Source organism: Sus scrofa, chromosome 2 (genome assembly GCF_054392235.1).
Source record: "Sus scrofa isolate SSC_HxYL_T2T_F1_AM1 chromosome 2, Sscrofa_HxYL_maternal_Yorkshire_Landrace_v2.0, whole genome shotgun sequence".
Classification (NCBI taxonomy): Eukaryota; Metazoa; Chordata; class Mammalia; order Artiodactyla; family Suidae; genus Sus; species Sus scrofa.
Genome location: NC_139384.1, coordinates 119982931 through 120003743, shown reverse-complemented (window position 1 = coordinate 120003743; position 20813 = coordinate 119982931). Strand labels below are relative to the sequence as shown.

Genomic DNA, 20813 nt, shown 5'->3' with positions numbered 1-20813 from the left:
TTTTGATGACTGATAAAAACATTTTGTTATGTTTTAAATTTCTTTTATAAAAGCATCTTACACTGTTAGTCATTGTCTTGATGACTGAATAATTTCCAATACTGAACTGGAAAAACTTCTACACATTGCCAAGTAAAAACTACCATTACGTCACAGAAAAGCACAACACAAATTATTTTTCAAATGTGTTTGGTACCTTTCAAAGGAGGGTCTAGATTACACACTACACCTTGGGGCTAAATAAACTAAGTATCGGAGACCTTCTACATATTTTTTAGATGCTGTAACATGTAGTTATTACACCGTTTGCCTTCAACATGGAAGTAGAGAGGCTTAGGAGGAGTTGTGAATCATGTAATTATAGGAGTTATGTGCCACTTACTTTGCAGGTCAGCAAAGCAATGTGAAGTGTCTTCTACTTTCCAGAAGATCAGAGGTCATTTGGTGTTTTCATAATTCTAGCTAAAATTAAAGTACCTGCCATTTGAATCAGAGTTTATACTTTTTGATTCACTGGCAAACAATAGGCTAAAATATGTGTGAACATTTATTAAATTGAGCATGATCTCAGAGTCACCCCCTTTAAAGAGATTTTCTTCAAGGCATTTATTACAGAGGTCATTATTAGATTACCTGTGACTCAGGGTTTTATATCAATATTCTACTTCTGGAAAATTCGGATAACTTGGGAGCAGAGGTTGTGTCCTCCATGTGCTCATTAAACAAAGCTCAGTGACCTCTCTGACTACCCTCTTGGCACATAACTGCACCATTTCCTCTTGCCTCTCCTTCAGTGAGCTGCAACAAACACCGTAATGCTGGAGGGGCCAGTGAGCCAAAAATGAACCCTCTCACTATGGAAAAATGAAAAAAAAACCACAAAGTTTGATTGGCTTGCCTATATCAAAATATTTTTCACTAGTAGTTAAACTGTAAAATAGCATGGGTATCTGCATCTCACTTGAGGCTTTTCCAACTGGGTCAAAGAGAAAAAAAATCTCCTCCCATTAGCTTCATCCCACCACCAAAGTACACACACACACACACACACACACACACACACTCATATGCACACCGTTAACTCCTGCTACTCCCCTATTTTTGAGTGATCTTTTACTTGCTCCCAGATCAGTTTCATTCCCTCCATTATTCCTATAAAAAAGGAAAAATTCTCTGATGAACTAATTCAGGAGAAAAAGATCTTAACAATGCTTTGTTATTCATATTTGCATTTGAAAAAGTTTTTCAATTTCAATTTCAAAAAAAAAACATTTTACATGTTATTAAAATATATGAAATATATGAAATATCTTAGGCATTGAGAATTTTCTTCAAAAAATTTTATCAAATGCCCACTATGTCCAAATATTGGAAAATATTGAGGATACAGAGTCAGCTAAAAGTACACACTGGCTGCCCCCACATAGTTTATAGTCTAAAATGGGACATGGAAATTTATCACAAAACTATTTACTACAAATAAAACAAGAGCTACAAAATAGAATGGTTCTGATGCTATGGGACTGACACAGGTAAAATCTGGAAGCTTACCCTAAAATGAAGGTAATTTATGCTGAAGTCCAGAATAAGGAAGAGCTGTGTCCATGATGAAATCAGAGACTCAATCATACAGTACCTCCATAGGTAGGGCGGCCCTGTAGATTCATCAAGCAAACCAAGGCATTTTTAAAGTGAAATGGGGTTACATTAGGCATAGTTGGGTTACCAGAAGTTACTAATTGAGTGGAGACCTACAGCCATCTTATTCATAGGCAATCCTAAAGTAGTGGATTCTAAAAATGAAGATACCCTGAAATTTTTAGCAGAAAGGAAACAGAGCTGAACTTATATGATACTATGCCTGCACTGTGGAGAAAAGGTAGGCAGGGGACCATTGCACTCAGCACATAAGATACAGTGGCTAAGTCTAGAGTAATGGAATTCGAGGAGTGGTAGTGTGAGAGAAAAAAAGTAGAAAGGATAACTCATAGGCTCCTGTCTCACAACTGAATAGATTGTAATAACATTCATTAAATAAGATACAGGAAAGAAGCAGCTTTAGGGCATGGGTGGGTGGAAAGAGGGTGTGACTAGCTCTGCTTGTGGTACTAGAGAGTTTAGAATGTATTTGAAAGAAGATGAGTTAAAAATAAAAGATGAGAAATCAGAGTTAGAGATATAAATCTTTGGGTCCTTTGCATTTCAATGGAAATTAAGGCATGCACATGTATATTGCCTAGAATGAGTTTAAACTGAGGAGGATAAGAGAGGAAAGATGAAAACTTAACGTACTCCAGCTTGAGAATGGATGGTATAGGAGAAGGAAGCTGCAAAGCTGAAAAAGAGTTGCCTAAGTGGTACAGGAGAGCTAGGAGAGGATGATGCTGTGGAAGCAGAAGAAAAAAAGGAGCTGAGAGAAACAAAGTGATGACAAATGGCATTGATCATATAACATCAGCACTGAGATGTTATCGGATTTATCAAAAGGGACTTTAATGGTATTGATTTGGTAGCAGATTACCCCAGTTAGAATCCCACTTTCTTCATTTACCGGCTAGGTATCCCAGAGTAAGCCACCTAAACTCACTCTGCTTCAGTTTTCTTATTCGTAAAATGGGGATGTTTTGAATAGTGCTTACTAATGTGTGCTTTGTGGACATGATGGGATTCCAGAGACACTTTCAGGAGATTTCTGAGGTCAAAACTACTTTCATAATAATGTTAAGCATCATTTGCCTTTTTTTTTTTTTTTATTTTCCCACTGTACAGCAAGGGGGTCAGGTTATCCTTACATGTATACATTGCAGTTACAGTTTTTTCCCCCACCCTTTCTTCTGTTGCGACATGAGTATCTAGACATAGTTCTCAATGCTATTCAGCAGGATCTCCTTGTAAATCTATTCTAGGTTGTGTCTGATAAGCCCAAGCTCCCGATCCCTCCCACTCCCTCCCCCTCCCATCAGGCAACCACAAGTCTCTTCTGGAGAACAGTTTGGAGATACCTTAGAAATCTACACATAGAACTTCCATATGACCCTGCAATCCCACTCTTGGGCATCTATCCGGACAAAGCTCTACTTAAAAGAGACACATCCACCCGCATGTTCATTGCAGTACTATTCACAATAGCCAGGACGTGGAAACAACCCAAATGTCCATCGACAGATGACTGGATTCGGAAGATGTGGTATATATACACAATGGAATACTACTCAGCCATAAAAAAGGATGACATCATGCCATTTGCAGCAACATGGATGGAACTAGAGAATCTCATCCTGAGCGAAATGAGCCAGAAAGACAAAGACAAATACCATATGATATCACTTATAACTGGAATCTAATATCCAGCACAAATGAACATCTCCTCAGAAAAGAAAATCATGGACTCATTTGCCTTTTTGACTGAGTTGACTTGCAAAGCCAAGGAGATAGCACCAAAAAAAATTATCATTTTAATTTTCTCCACAGTCCACTTGTAGTTAAAAGAAAAAAGTCAATTTCTTATAAGAATATTATTGATAATGGAGTTCCCCTTGTGGCTCAGTGTAAACGAATATAACTAGTATTCATGAGGACACAGGTTCAATCCCTGGCCTTGCTCAGTGCGTGAAGGATCTGGCATTGCTATGAGCTGCAGTGTAAGTCACAGACATGGCTCGGATCCCACATTGCTGTTGCTGTAGTGTAGGCCAGCAGCAATAGCTCCAATTCGAACCCTAGCCTGGGAACCTCCATATGCCGCAGGTGTGGCTCTAATAAGAAAAAAAAAGAATATTATTGATGAACCAATGAAAATATTAATTTTACTACATTCTGATCTTTCATATTATATAATGAAATGTGTAAATACTGCCAAAACCTGCATATCTCAGAAAACCAATGTCTTCCAAAAGACTAATGTCTAATGTTCTGAAATTATACATGAATAAAAATATCCACTCCATGTGCAAAATACTCCGGTGGATTCAAATGTAACAGACTATGAAAAATGTATTGACATGATTTTGGATTCAACATTGAAATAACCTTTAGGTTATTAAAATCATCTTCCATTTTCCAGCTAGATAACTAAGTGAGGATAGAATTTCTCCATATGCTTCCTATAAAACATCATTTCACAACAGATTGAAAGCAAAAGAAGATATGAGTCTGTCCTTTATTAATAGTCATTTCAAATATTTGAAAAATATTAAAGTACCACTTTTTTCTCACTACATTATTTTTGTTAAAAATATTTTTATTTTCATTAAAAATTATTTATGTTACCTTGTGGTGGTTTTATCATTGTTGTTGTTAAACTAATTACTAAATATTTCAAGTTGTCTCAATTTTATTCTAGAACATGAAGTGTCACACATAAAACCTACATAAACAAATGCTCTTTAAGATCCTTAATAATTTTAAGAGTATTAAGTGTCTTTGAGCCAAAAAATGTTTAAGAATCACAGGTTTTTGAGGATAAAGTGAGATAATTCTTATAAAATATGAGTTAATTCTTACAAGTACCCAGAACACAGTCTCAAAATTCTTTGTGTTGATAAATAGAAATAGACAGATAGATTCTAGAAAAATATATGAGTTAGATAAATACGTAGATGACAGATAGACAATAGATTAAAAATACAGTTACAAGGGATGTAGATAATAGATAGGCAGGTAGAGAGACATATATACAATAACTGATTAAATTAATTGACCTGTTCTGGGTGAATACTGAGGCTGGAAATTGGAATGAAAATACATAAAGGAACGAGAGACATTTTGGAAACAAAACATCACTTATAGGCAAAGTTATTTTCTGCCTCCTCTAGCACTATATCCTATATGAAAAGACTGGTGTGTTGCTCCATATATCATGTAGATGTGCCCTGATGCCTTTTATAAGGAGAAACAGGAGGGAAAAAAATCAATGAAAGAAAAACTAAAGGCTTGATAGAGCAGTGTGATAGAGACAGAAACTTCAATGACAATTCCATTAAACAAGTTAGTACTTCAGAGAAAGGAAAACACTGTGCAAAACAGAACACAGATACTTCATTTTAGAATAAAGACTCCCAATCTGATTTTAACTGAGGGAAATATGCATCTTCTCTTTATCCTAAAAGAGTCCTTGAATATGCCTGCTGCTTATAGCTAAAAAGCAAGTCACCTAGACAAAAAGCCTCTCTCATTTTTATGAATCAAAGGTTGATCTGAAGATCCATTGGAGTATCTTAAAGAAATGTGAAAACCTTTGAAAAGAAGATGGCTCATAGTACATGATAAATGCCTTTATGGGGGCAGTAGGTTATACATTTACTATGTATTTGGCAGCTTGGAACTTTAATACCCCCATGTCTTCAAGAAGTAGCAGTGAGGAAAAGGAAAAGAAAAGTGGTCGATAATTTTTTTTCTGGGAAGGGAAGTCATTATTCCATTATGTGACAGATATGGACACTCATTCCAGAAAAAGGTACATGGACCCAGTTACCTAACATATAATCAGAGGACTATACACCCTGCCAAAGGATCATCCATGAACTTTCCATGATGATGAAAAAGATGATGGATTCCAACTTAGGAAATTCTAGAATCAAGGAAAGGAATTTGGAAGTAAAAGTGACACTTTCTGAAATCATTTTTCATTAGGTTGCTCTAGATTTTTAACACACCAAAAGCAATTTTCTGAGTGTCTGCCATATAAATGAGGCTTAATAAGGGAATGAAATTGTATTCATGGAGAGATGCACTTGGCCCAGCTTCCTTACCTTATAGAAGTGGAAACTAAAATCTAGAGACATTAAAAGTCTTGCTCAGAGTTACATAATCAATCAGAGAACTAACTGACCCTTCTCACATTCTAATCGTTTTCTCCCAACTCTTCTGGAAAGAGTTACATTTCCTCAAAGTTACAAAAGATCTGTGTCCATATACTTTCAGACTCCAAATCTAAAAACATACATTATCAAAACTGGGAGACTATGTAGTAAGTTAAGGGAGAGGTTTTATGACAGGAAACCAAAAACACAATTATGGAAGGAAAATTGATGAGACACAATTAAATAGCGTCAGCTGCATCTACAAATTGTACAAAATATCTTAGGGCTATCATATGTGGTAAATATGCATATGGGTTGAATCAGTTGTTCACAACCGTAATCATATAATTACAAAATACCTTGTATCTGCCAAAGTCATGGAAGGAAGGAGAAAGGGTAAGGAAGGAGCATTAAGGGGCTACTTACAAACTGTGGATAGTGTTAATGAAAACCAAGAAGAAATGGTTCCATATAAATTTTTGTATTGTTTGTTCTAGTTCTGTGAAAAACGCCATGGGTAATTTGATAGGGATTGCATTGAATCTGTTCATTTCCTTGTGTGGTATGGCCATTTGTACAATATTAATTTTTCTAACCCTGGAGCATGGAATATATTTCCATTTCTTTACATATTCTTTAATTTCCTCGATGAATGTGTTATAGTTCTCAGCATATAAGTCTTTTACCTCCTTGGTCAGGTGTATTCCCAGGTATTTGATTTATTGGGGTGCAATTTTAAAAGGTATTGTATTTTTGTATTCCTTTCCTAATATTTCACTGTTAGTATACAGAAATGTGACTGATTTCTGGATGTTAATCTTATATCCTGCAACTTTGCTGAAGTTGTTGATCAGTTCAAGTAGTTTTGGGGTTGAGTCTTTAGGGTTTTCTATGTACAGTAACATGTCATCTGCATACAGTGACAGTTTTACCTCTTCTTTTCCTATTTGGATGCCTTTTATTTCTTTTATTTGTCTGATTGCTGTTCTAGCACTTCCAGTACTATGCTGAATAATGTTGGTGAGAGTGGGCATCCTTGTCTTGATCCAGATTTTAGTGGGAATGCTTTCAGCTTTTCTAGATTGAGTATTATATTTGCTGTGGGTTTGTCATAAACAACATCTATTATGTTAAGGTATGTCCCCTCTATACCCACTTTGGTAAGAGTTTTTATCATGAATGGATGTTGGACATTGTCAAATGCTTTTTCTGCATGTATTGAGATGATCATGTGGTTTTTGACTTTCCTTTTGTTAATGTGGTATATGATTGATTTGTGTATGCTGAACCATCCTTGTGAACATGGGATGAATCAAAGCAATTCTGAGGAACAAAAACCAAGCAGGAGGCATAACTCTCCCAGACTTCAGGCAATATTACAAAGCCACAGACATCAAGACAGTTGGTACTGGTTTCAAAACAGACATTCAGACCAATGGAACAGAATAAAGAACCCAGAAATAAACCTAGACACCCATGGTCAATTAATCTTTGACAAAGGAGGCAAGAACATAAAATGGGAAAAGGACACTCTTTTCAGTAAGTATTGCTGGGAAACTTGGACAGCTGCATGCAAATCAATGAAACTAGAACACACCCTCACACCATGTACCAAAATAAATTCAAAATGGCTTAAAGACTTGAATATAAGACAAGGCACCATCAAACTCCTAGAAAAGAACATAGGCAAAACATTCTCTGACATCAACCTCATGAATATTTTCTCAGGTCAGTCTCCCAAAGCAACAGAAATAAAAGCAAAAATAAACAAATGGGACCTAATCAAACTGACAAGATTTTGCACAGTAAAGGAAACCAAAAAGAAAACAAAAAGACAAGTTACAGAATGGGAGAAAATAGTTTCAAATGATGCAACTGATAAGGGCTTGATCTCTAAAAATACACAACTCAACAGCAAAAAAGCCAACAACCCAATGGAAAAATGGGCAAAAGACCTGAATAGGCATTTCTCCAAGGAAGATATACAGATGGTCAACGAGTACATGAAAAAATGCTCAACATCCCTGATTATAAGAGAAATGCAAATGAAAATTACCATGAGATACCACCTCATACCAATCAGAATAGCCATCATTAATAAGTCCACAAATAACAAATGCTGGAGGGGGTGTGGATAAAAAGGAACCCTCCTGCACTGTTGGTGGGAATGTAAGCTGGTACAACCACTATGGAGAAGAGTATGGAGGTACCTTAGAAAATTATCCATAGAACTACCATATGACCCAGCAATCCCACTCATGAGCATCTATCCAGACAAAACTCTTCTTAAAAAAGACACATGCACCTGCATGTACATTGCAGCACTATTCATAATAGCCAAGACATGGAAACAACCCAAATGTCCATTGCCAGATGATTGGATTCGGAAGAAGTGGTACATATACACAATGGAATACTACTCAGCTATAAAAAAGAACAAAATAATGCCATTTGCAGCAACATGGATGGAACTAGAGACTCTCATACTGAGTCAAGTCAGAAAGAGAAAGACAAATACCATATGATATCACTTATATGTGGAATCTAATATATGGCACAAATGAAACTTTCCACAGAAAAGGAAATCATAGGCTTGGAGAATAGATTTGTGGTTGCCAAGAGGGAAGGGAAGGGAGTGGTAAGGACTGGGTGCTTGGGGTTAATAAATGCAGACTATTGCCTTTGGAATGGATTAGCAACGAGATCCTTCTGTGTAGCATTGGGAACTATGTCTAGTCACTTAGGATGGAGCATGATAATATGAGAAAAAAGCATGGATACATGTATGTGTAACTTGATAACTATGCTGTACAGTAGGAAAAAATGTATTAGGGAAATAAAAAAATTAAAAAAAAAAGATATGGTGCGTAATACCAGAGCTGGCCGTGTGGAAAGCCATTACACCCTGTAGGATGGAAGTAGCAGCCACAGTCAAGGTGGGCCCTCTGGATGAATGTCCCAGCATCCCTCTCCTCTCACCGCTCAGTCTTCTACCAGTGACTTACATGGGCAAACCATAAGCCAGAGGGCAAGGGTACCTATTGATGCAGTTCAAAATGATAACCTCCCAAGCCACAGAAGAAGGTGAAAATTGATGACCTGAAGGGATAAATAAAGAATATCTGGAAAATCCATGTAACATACTGTTGGTTTCTCACAAAGTGTAGGAAACTCAGAGCCATTCTTTGAGCACTCACCAACCTCTGTGCACAAAACTGAACAGAGGGAGCAGCTGACTCCCATATTCAATATATACTAATGCAGTCAGTATTATAAATCAGATTTAACTATGGGCTATGGAAGAAATACAAAGATCTCATGCTTGTTTCAAAATCTAACCTCAACAGGCAATCCTAGGAAATAAGAAAAAAAAATGCTTCCTAAGGATTAATGTTTGCTACTTCTTGCTACTTCCAAAAGGGAGTCACCTGGTTATTGGAATAGCTTCCTGCTGAGGATGCTGGGAGCTCAAGACAAATAGGAAAGACTTTGGAAGCAGGTGACAGAACTATAATATTCGGCTCTGATAATGAGAAAAAAGTTTTCCTAAAGTGTACCCAAATGCCAAGGCAGCCAACAATGCCTGAAATAAAAGATGTGAGGCAAGGAGCCATCTGGTTCTGTACTGGGGCTAAGAAAGGCTTTAAGCCCATGGGTCACTGCACAAGTCCCTGTCTCTCCTACTTCTTGCGCATTCTTGGGGCACACAATAATTTGGACTAGGGATGTTGTCTTTACTGTGTGAATATCTCTGGAAAGAGGACAAATGCTACCCAACTGTTTCTTTGGACAAAGGGGAAAAAGATTAGCCTGTCAGTGATTGCAAAACCAAATGGATACTGAAGTCAATCTTGAGCTTGCCAGTAGTAAGAGGTACATGAAAGAGGTTTATATTTCATTTCACTTTGTAGTCCTGACCTTAGTCAAAATAAATTTAGATATTCAAAATGAAGCATAATCCCTCACTGCCATTTTTACTCTAAACTTGAATAACCTCAGTAAATTGTGCAGACAGGTGCTTAATGAAGCCTATACTTATAAAACAATATTTTTCTTCACAGAGCTATGGACTCTAATACATCTCTTGTAATTGGAATCAAGTTTCCTGATCAGAGCTCCTCTGGCCTTTCCTAAGCCATATGTTCAGGGTATATGGAATCAAGCCACCATACCAGCTGTGTTCTCATTATGTAAAATGCACTATAGCTTGGATAGCATGGCTGAACACAGATTATCCCATTTTGGCAGAAGTATGCCAACAAACAAGTGTATGTAAACATTTAAGGTGAAATCGAAGACTAGGAGAGCCTGCCTAGGATGGGGCTATTCAAATGAGTGAATTTTCAGAACAAAAACTGTTTCTCATTGTAAATATAGTTACGTCCAAAAACTGTAATGGGAATGTTGTTTTAAAGTGATTTGATCGTCAAAGGAAAACACTAGTAATCTTGGAAATGTATACACATTTTTACATAGCACAAATTTTCCTATGTTTAAGATAAAGCAAAAACCAAAGGAAAATATTCTCTGAGATTAACAATTTTTTAAAACTCCATGAGTCAAATTTTTGAAGATTATTTAAGTAGATCTTATTAATGTTTAAATTTATTACTCTACCTCCTTCTAAAATTACTTTGCACCCCTCCTCCCCTGCCATCAAGTTGTAACATGTGACTTCTCTTTACTTCCTTGTCTGGCAGAATCCAGTCATGGACATGGTGATTTGTTTAGGTGCAATGTCATTTCTGAACAAAACTTCAAGAACCAGCTTATGAGTTGCCAACTCTCTTCTCTCTGGAACAATCAGAGTGTGATGTTCTAGATAGAGGCCAATTCATCAGACTGTGTTCCAGAGTAAATAGATTAGAAGAGAACACTAACTGACCAGGGATGGATGCATTGCACAAGGTAGAAATATGTTTTGTTATAAATCACTTAGATTTTCAGGTTGTTGCCTCAGCATAATCTAAACTACCCTATCTGATGTAATAATGCTTTGAAAAATTCACATTAATAATCTCAACTTTTTAACTCTTTCCCCCCTTCTTGACCAGATTTTAAATAGTTTTTGCTCTTTATTGTGCTTAAAAACTAGAGGATGAATCCAGTCAAAAAGTCTAAAAGAAATTATACCCTCACACTAAAGAGATTTAAAATTATTCAACCTAGGAAAATTACATTAAATTGGCTATGACTTTTGTTGTTTATGCTCCTTATACCCGAAAGCAATTTCTTATGGAGCAGTTGCAAACATTTATAAAATAGTTAAGTATAAGAATATGACAGGCATCCTTCATGTCACTTAGCACTAGAAGTCTAAAGATTACATAAAGGTCAAAGTCAAATAAATGTTAAGGAGCCACAGATTTAAATTCAGCGTTGAATTTTGGCCAGTAATTAGACCCCACTTTTGAGGAGAATTGAGCTATACAAAGTTGGGATTATTTACTCTACTGCTGTAGAACTAAAATATCCAAATTAAATTCAGATAGAAAAAAAAAAAGCCATTTGGAACTCAAGGTTTAATCACACGAACATGATTACACTAGTCTCCACCTATCTGTGAAGAGATGATCCAAGATACCCACAGGATGCCTGAAACCTCTAATGATACCAAACCCCATAAATAACATGTTTTTTCTACACATAAATACTTATATGATAAAATTTAATTTATAAATCAGGCAAAGTAAGAGATTAAAAACAACTAATAAAAAATAGAATAATTATAAAAATATGTTATATTAAAAGTTATGTGGATGCAGTTTCTCTCATCCTTCTATGATGTTATGAGATGACAAATGACTACATGACAATATTAAGTGAGGTAAATGATGTAGGAATTGTGATGCAGCATTAGGCAACTAGTCTCCTGACTTTAATCTACTTCAGGGGATTCTGAATCATCTAGCCATAATGATGCAAATGGCTGGATATTAGGAGCAGAAGCGTTGATGGTTGGGAAGCAGTGAGACAGTGCAAGATTTCATCACACTATTCAAAATGGCACACAATTTAAAACATGAATTGTTTATTTCTGGAATTTTCCATTTAATATTTTTAGACTATGGTTGACTGCAAGTAACTGAAATGGAAGAAAGAAACCTCAGAAAAGGAGGACTTACTGTACATATATTGTTCAAGTCTTCCTCTCAGACATGTCAAAGATAAAGTCATGTGGAAGCATAAAGAATATGAACACTGAAGTCAGATACCAATGGGCCTAAATGCCATCTTGACCTCTTACAAACCATGTGACTTGAAATAAGTTACTTAATTTCTCTATTTCCTCTTCAATGAAAGGAGAATGATAGCTGCTCTTAAGTTTGGTATGAATATTAAACCGTATATGAAACGCATCTGTGAAAGAAATAAATATGGTATTACATGAGCTCATTTAATATAGATTTATATTTTATTTATGTATATACAGCTATATTTTAATTAATATTTACTAAATACTTTTATATAATGTAATATTTATGTATTTGTTCTCTTTATGCCAGGTTCTGTCCTAGGTACTTAGGATATATAAGTAAACAAAACAACAAAATTTCCCTGTCCATGTGCAGCATGAATTACAGTGGGAAAAAATAGCACTAATAATAAAAAAGGTATAGGAGTTCCCACTGTGGCACAGTGGGTTGAGAATCTGACCGCAGTGGCACAAGTCTCTGTGGAAGCATAGATTTGATCCCCGACCCTGTGCAGTGGGTTAAAGGATCCTGCATCACCACAGCTATGACATAGGCCATGGCTGAGGCTCAGATTCAATCCCTGGCCAAGGAACTTCCATGTGCTGTAGGTGTGGCTGTAGAAAGAAAAAAAAAAAAAAAAACATATAGTATGTTAGGTCGTAAGAAATGCCATGAGAAAAAAATAAAGCAAGGTTAAGAATAAAGAGTGGGGTGTGGCACCTGTTACAAATTTAAATAAGATAGGCAGGGAGGCCTCACTGAGAAGATGGCCTTTAAGCAAAAATTTGAAAAGATAACAGGTAAACACAGAAATAAAATACCTTCTAGAATGAAGGCTCAATACAGTGCATTATTTAGCATTTGTAGGAGGCTAAATATTGATTCATAAATGGAATGGAGAATATGTGCTCATCTAGCATCAAAAATTTTCTTTCACAGGGGTAAGCTGCAAAAAATACTGAGCAGCAGTCTGTAGACTTACTTCATGGCAGCCTAGAGAGAAGAAATGACATGCTCAGTTAATCTTTAATATATAATTTCCGTACTGCAGGGAGACAGCAGAATGTAGTAAATAGTCCCAGAGAAGTACACTCTGGAGCATACTGCCTTTTTAGGAGGATGCATGGTGTCAGTTTATTTGAAGTAATATATGAAGAAGGAATTGTGTGACTGTGTAGAATAGACTCCTACATCTCTAATATTATGAGTCCAAAAATCCCTAAAACAACATACATATGAGGGAAAAAAATAAAAGTAAACATAGGTCTGAACTTCACTAGGCAGCTTTCCTTCCGTCTTCAGTAGTCAGTCATGATAAACCACAGTGGGTCCCAGGGTGAATTTTAAAGTTTCTGTACACCAGGAGTTGATCTAGACCCAAGAGGGGGGGAAACACATTAAGTGGATCCCAGCGAAGGTTCTCAAAACCTCCACAGCCGACCTATACCTTACACTTCTCCCAGGGCTGCAATAGCCAAGTACTTTGTTCCATCCATTCCGTCTCTTTCACCACTTCAAAAAATAAAATGGCTGAAGGCTTTGGTGACCCTTAGGTGAGGAAGAAATTCACAGGCTGCATATTTGCATTCTTTCATCTTGAATATCTGGCTCAACATAACCAGAGAGAAGTCAGTTAAGGTAGTACTTCAGAGGCTAAAAGGAACAGGCAGTGTAACACTCAAAATTGATTTGCCCCCTGGGGATCTAACTCTTCTGCAATGCTCATTAAAACTTAACTTAAATTTTTAAAAGGTTTAGAAAACCCTTTTAAAAACATTTTCCAGTGTGACCTCACTCCAACTGACTGTCCTGCTTGGTTAAGCTTACTAAGGAGGGAATGGAATTTTCTCCTGGGTTGCAAATGATTGTACAGACAAAGGGAATAGTTAAAATGCTTTTACTTGTGATAAAATTGATTAACTAGCATAGAGGTTCCAAATCTCCCTAATTAAGCTCTGAAATAGCTTCTGCATTCTTTTTTAAAACCAGGAGGGAATTCTGATGAAATGAACAAATATTTCATATGGCTAAGAATTCATTAAAATAAGCAATAGGCAATGACTACAGTATCCAATATCAAGAGGAAAACTGTAAAATGGAAAAAGGTAAATAAATTAATAACCTAGGCTTTTGGCATGCTGACCAAATCGTCACCTGTTGTTCTTGTTTTTATAATTATGCTTCCTGTAATTTACTCAGCTGTGCCTGTAATTCTCAAGTATGTGCAAAGTTAATGTAGGAGTTAAAGTTGGTAAGGTCAGGCTAACTTTATTTTTCTTACAACTGTTTGAATAAAAGATAATACGTATTTCCTTTTTATAAGAAATTTCAAAGAATAAGAGACCTAGCAGTTTCTAAAAAATTAAAAATACCCAAGCAACTGATTTGTATACTATGTAAAGTAATACTTAGTATTTTGCTCTCTTTTTTTTTTTTTCCAGATCCAAAAGTGTTAATTCAGCATAGTAATTCAATTTAAATTCCAGGAATTACTTGCTGATATTAACTCATAGTTTTTTTTAAGATTCTTAAAGCAAATTAAAACAAAGCTTTGTCTAAAAAGAATGTTTTACATACAATTTACTCTAACTAGACATTTACTTGTTTAATAGTCACCTAATTCACAAAGATAAAGTTATTTTGCAATGTAAAACTTAGATATAAATAGCCATTAAATACTGAAAAATTCATACTAAGACATTTCCAATATATCAACTGAAGTATCCTTTACACTGCATTTCCTCATCAAATACAGTACACACACACACACACATTCACTCATACACTTTGGAGGGGTCTGACTATTAAAACAACAAACGTGTGGCACAGTGGTGGTACACAGGAATGGTACAAAAGATCACATTTAATAAGCATTATTTACTCTCAATGAAAATAGAATCCTCCTATTTATATCCAATCATGTGTTCCAGGACCAAAATCACCTAATTCTCAAACTAAAGCCATCTCTTTGGGATGAAAAGTTCTTATTTGCTATACATCATGCTCTTAACATTCCATTTCATAATTTTCTACATACTATTTCACCAAGTTTGTTCCCAGGAGTCATGGTCACACCTGACAGCAGTCATCAACTAACCAATAATTTAAAAGTTAGGAATTTAAAGGAAGGTTTTACTTTTAGGGGTACAATTTTCAACAAGAAGGGCAGAGAGAAAAACTGAAAGTTTGAAAGCTGTGTACAACAAAGAACACATCACTTTCGAAAAGTTCTGTCATAATACCTGTTGGAAACAAAACTAAATCTAGTTCCAGTTCTCTCAAAAAGAGTATACAGAAGATAAAGACCTATGTCAAATAAAGTGGCTTGTCCAGCAGGAAGTATTTGAACAGGGACAAAACTATATTCTTAGCAATCTTCTTAGTTATATATTTTAAAGACACACAAAATATCATCTCTAGGAAGAAAATACCACATTTCAATTCCTCATATAAGTAAACAAAAAAGATCTCTATACATGGGTTTCAAAAGCATGATAATTTGTTCTCTGGCTCTTGTCCCTCTAGTGGTACAAAGAATAAGGAGCAGTTTAATTTCAATTTATTTGAACTTTTGATAAATATAGACTACTTAAACGTGAGCAGTATTTGTTCACGGAGATACATGATGTTAACATGTGCTAAATCAGAAGACAAATGAATGTGGAAACTTGCAATAACTGGGTTGATCTGACCATTAGGCAGCCCTCTGACAATACAGACACACTTTTGGTGTTAGCTTTTGTCCCATGAGCTAGGGCACTAATTTTACATGCAGGTTATGTGGCAGAGACTATTCTGGATAGTAACGACCAAGACTTACTGGGTCAGAGAGAAGAGTGTCAGCCCTACTGTTGCCACTCCCAGAGAAAATTAATGTATGGAAATTAAGAGACGTTGGCTTGTCTGCATACTGGGTTAGAATGCCAATGGATAGAAAAAAGAATGACCTTCAAAAAGGGGAGATCAAGGTGGTGGGTGCATGGAAATAATGATTCACACTTATTTGCTATTCCAAAAAAAAGGAAAATATTAAATCATTTTCAGAAATAAATTTTTAAAAACATTCTATATCAAATTTCAGCTTTCCATTTATTATAAGGGAACACAAATACTGTGTTTCTCATCAGATAGTTTGACAAAGGCCATAGTCAATTATATCTCAAAAATATTACTAAAATACTGTGGATCCTATAATATATTCTTCTTCTTATATATCATGGATAGAGTTCTAAACCCTTTAAGGTTAATGATACTCTATTGTTGATTACTTTTTCTTCCTGTTTTTTTAAATGACTCACAAATAAGATGTAACTATAATTAATAACAGAGAAATGAGGGGAGTTCCCTAATTAAGCTCTAAAACAGCAGCTCAGAGCTTAATTAGGCTCAGTGGAAACAAATCTCACTATCATCCATGAGGATGCAGGTTCAATCCCTGGCCTTGCTCAGTGAGTTAAGGATTAGGTGTTGCCATGAGCTGTAGTGTAAGTCATAGAGGAAGCTAGGATCACAAGTTGTTGTGGCTGTGGCGTAGGCTGGGAGCTATAGCTCCAATGCGACCCCTAGCCTGGGAACCTCCATATGCTACAGATGTGGCCTTAAAAAATAAATAAATAAATAAAACAGAGAAATGTTAAGCATGGAAAACAATTATTTCTAGTTTATCAGAGAAATGTAAATACCACACAAGTAATTCACTATCTGCCATATTTTGTATGGTATTCATCCATATTACAGAAAACATGTGACATAAGACAGGTAAACAAAACAAACGAAAGTCCTTACATTAAACTGCACTGTGGTATTCCCGTCATGGCTCAGTGGTTAATGAACCCAACTAGCATCCATGAGGACTTGGGTTAATCCCCGACCTCGCTCACTCAGTGGGTTAAGGATCCAGATTTGCCCTGAGCTGTGGTGTAGGTTGTAGACACAGCTTGGATCTGGCATTGCTGTGGCTCTGGCTTAGGCCAGCGGCTATAGCTCTGATTCCACCCCTAGCCTGGGAACCTCCATATGCCATGGATGAGGCCCTAAAAAGATTAAATAAATAAAGTGCACCATAAAAATGCATTGTTTCAACACACTTGGTGTGTAACTGAGTGTCAATAGGCATATTATAATCAAATGTGTGTATGCAATTTTCTCTCTAGTGCCCTTAGTCAAACTATATAGCCTTAACTGTTCTACTAGTTATAGAATGGCTTGCTTCATCCTGCATTTCAAAAAAAGTTACAGTTAGTAACAAGGGAATAATGTTAATAAATTAAAATTTGCTACTGCTAGTTACATTTTTATCCATTACTTAGAAATGAAGGGATTGTGGGGGAAGAATGAAGGGATGGATAGTTAAAAATAAGACAGAAAAATAGGAAACAAAGTCATTCAGGTTACTTACCATAGCACCTCTGATTCTCAGACTTGATTTTATTTACTTTTGGAGAATAAATGTCTCATCATCAAATATATGTTCATCTGCTAATATTTGTGAGTACTCTGTCTGTCTAATTCAGAAATATCATTTCTAGGCTCAATCCCCTTTGGGTGCCAGGGCAGTCTGCTTACTTGGAATTTTTCAATTAAGCATCTTAATTGGACATACAAGGGCAATGGAATGTAGAATATGAAAGCAATGAGCCATTTGGGAATAAAAATCTCAAAATAACATTTGACTTAATTATTATCCATATTTCATTTTGAAAGTTACATTCAGGAGATTACTGCATCAATCTGCATGGATTATGAAAACACACTTTAGGTATGTCTACAAGGCTCTTTATCCTTTAAAGTGTCATTTCAGGGTTTTCCATATCCCTGGAGACAATGGATGCCAATCCAATTCCCTAAAAAAAATGCATAGGAAACAACCCCTTTTCACATGAGTTCATGGGTGAGTCTAAATGTCATAGGCTGATTTCCCCATTGATCAATTAAAGTGCTGCACTTGACCCATTTTAAAAATAGATATGCATAATGTTAATTTTCCAATAAAATTTACATAATAAATACATTGCAAAACTTTAATTTTTATCTACTTTTAATATTCTGCACGAATGACATCGCTTACCAGTTTACCTCAGAGCAAATATCTGTTGAAATATTTCTCAGGCTAATTTTCCTTCACTTGTGAGAAACTCCTGTCCATATGCTCATGTAACAATGTATTATAGCCCAAATATAATTTTTACAACTCATTATACTCTACCTTTTCTCCAAAATTAATAAAATAACGAATATTTAATATAATAATTTCTCATTCATTTTTCCTGTCTGATTTTAAAAATCATAATTTACAGTCCCTTAAATTTTAAGCACTTCTTATTTTATGCTTGACATTGATAGAAAAAGCAGAACAAATGGAAAGGAGGAAAAAGTTTCCCTTAACCATTTTAGAACACCCGTGTCTGAAAATTAAACTGACAAGGACAAATTAACAGAAGAAAAGCATACAAACATATTCAATATAAGTTTTATGTGACATGGGAAGCTTCACAAAGAAATGAGGATCCACGAAACTCATCTGAGTATTTTTATATTAGGTTTGATGAAGAGTGGACAATCATGGATAAATTCGACAGGTCAGGGAGTGTGAGGCAAGTGTAGCGAACTGGAGGAAAGTTAGCATGGCCTGTTTGTTAGGCATCCTTTTGTCTTCAAACATAAGGACACTCCATTCCTCCTTGAGTAGAGAGGACACCTCTCATATAAGGGTGTTCTGATGTGTTTCAGGGGAGAAGAGCAGGAGAAAGGTAAAAGTCCCCTTCCTGCCTTTGCTGTTTTCTCAAATTCCTTCAGCTTAAAATATCCAAAATGATAAGGTAGCAGATTTGGGAGGTATGTGTCCTGAATGCCAACACAGATCACAGCTCAGATTATAATCACAGTAAGATTAATTTCATATAGAAAAGTATTCTAAAATCATCTAGACTTTTTGAACTAGTTATACACACAGGTATGAACTAGACTGACCATACAATCTACTTTCTATCCCAGGCTATTCTGCAGTTAAAATGGGTGCTAATAATAGTTACAGTGCTAGTAAAGTTGTAAAGCAGGAAGGAAACACAGTCACTCTGGGATGAGCAAATGTTGAATGTGAGGCAAAATATGTGTTTGGTACAAGCAGAAACAGTCCAAGTGGGATCAGCTTTTCAAGGGAACTTAATGAATAGAGAAAAACTAGAAAGTGACAAATCATTGTTTTTTTCAGCTTTTAGGATTTATGACAGAGACAAAATTAGAGCACTGTGTAAAATGATGTAGGCAATCATACCATCTCTCATTACTTAGTAAGTTCATAACATATTCTCATTTTGAAACTATTTTAGGGTAGGAAAGAAATCTTCACCCAATTGTTTCATCCTCTCATTTTTGCAATTTTGTGGGTGACACTGAGGGATATATGAAATCATCACAAACATTTTGATTCCATAATGGAGCTACTATTTATTCACAGATATTATGTATAGATAATGAAAGACAATTTTCTTGGGAATCATAATTGTCATAATATAAATTAATAATTATTTTGAACTTTAAACCATTCTGTTCTTGGGGGAAAAAAATAAGTCACGATTAGTAGGAAAGTGTCATTATTTCCAAAGCAAATAATACAAGTTCATAATAATCTTCCTTATGTCTTCTATGCTAGACTGTATAAAGCAGTGACCAAAACACTGTAAATAAAATTATTTGCTTTAAAAACCATAGTAGGGGTTCTTGCAGCGGCACAGTGGGTTAAGAATCCAACTGCAGCAGCTCAGGTCACTGCGGAGGCACAGGTACAATCCCCAGCCCTGCCCCATGGGTTAAAGGATCCGGCTCAAACACAATCCCTGGCCCAGGAACTTCCATATGCTATGGGTTCAGTCATTTAAAAAAAAATCCTTTATACATCAAATACAACTAACAAACAATGGATTTCCTATAAATTCAAGTATCTTTTGGTAAAAGATTTCTATCTATTCATGAAAATCTAGAAAAATAAGTGTAATATTCAATTTAAAATATTACACACAAACAGAGGTCTTCAGTATTTTTCTGAAAAGGAATTTCACTACACCTGGTCATGTTATCTAAAAAACCATCACATTATGTGTTAATGCACAAAACCTATAGAAATGTGAACTGACACAGTGGTACAACCTTGCATGTCATCCTGTGATTATTGGTAGCAGCAAGTCTGTACCATGCAATGCAACAGACTTTTTGTCAGGCACATGGTTTAGTAATAATCTGATTCCTCTCCCCTGTAGGCTGGCGAATGAAAACAAAACTCATAATTTCTATTATAAAGAACAAAGATCAATAGGGGGGTGAGGAGTTGTACAACTTTCAAACTGTCCACTCTGTTATAAGAATTGATGACTTATGGTGGAGAAGTGAAATGAAAGCAAGAGTAGGTTTTAGTCTCTGCTTAATTATACTCAAATGCGATAAATGGAAAACTAGCAAATTAAGTAGTTCTCATAATGAGCATAGTGAACTGCAGATGCTATACTTGTGACTCTAGCCCGATAGTCATAATGACTTCCTTCTGGGTATCTAAAGGTGAAAATATGATTTTTGACAAATTACATATTTTTGAATTCCTACTTTGAATAGCTAATTTTAAGAGCAGTTATTTCTGAAGGAAAATACATCTAATATCCACTACGGCATGGTTTTCCCAAAGAATATAGTTATGCTTGCTTGAAGGAAATCAGTCATGCATTGCCAACAAAAGTTAGCACTCCCATTGTGTCTGAAGATATTCCCATTTGCGGCATCTTCTAGCTCTTATATTTATAGGAATTTAGCTTTTTAATTTGGGGAT

At 35.7% G+C, this 20813-nt stretch overlaps 1 protein-coding gene and 1 pseudogene across 2 annotated transcripts in view; one reads left to right on the top strand and one right to left on the bottom strand.

Annotated features, from left to right (window-relative positions):
• MACIR (macrophage immunometabolism regulator) overlaps positions 1 to 20813 on the bottom strand; it is a 790687-nt gene that overhangs the window by 35205 nt on the left and 734669 nt on the right. The window contains exon 8 of one of the 2 annotated variants that reach the window (XR_014838456.1): positions 1552 to 1655. The exons of the other annotated variant lie outside the window; for it this stretch is intronic. The gene's annotated coding sequence lies outside the window, so the exon portion shown is untranslated. The remainder of the gene's footprint in view (positions 1 to 1551; positions 1656 to 20813) is intronic. 2 annotated transcript variants of the gene reach the window in all.
• LOC146405663 (dematin-like) overlaps positions 1 to 20813 on the top strand; it is a 121610-nt pseudogene that overhangs the window by 27290 nt on the left and 73507 nt on the right.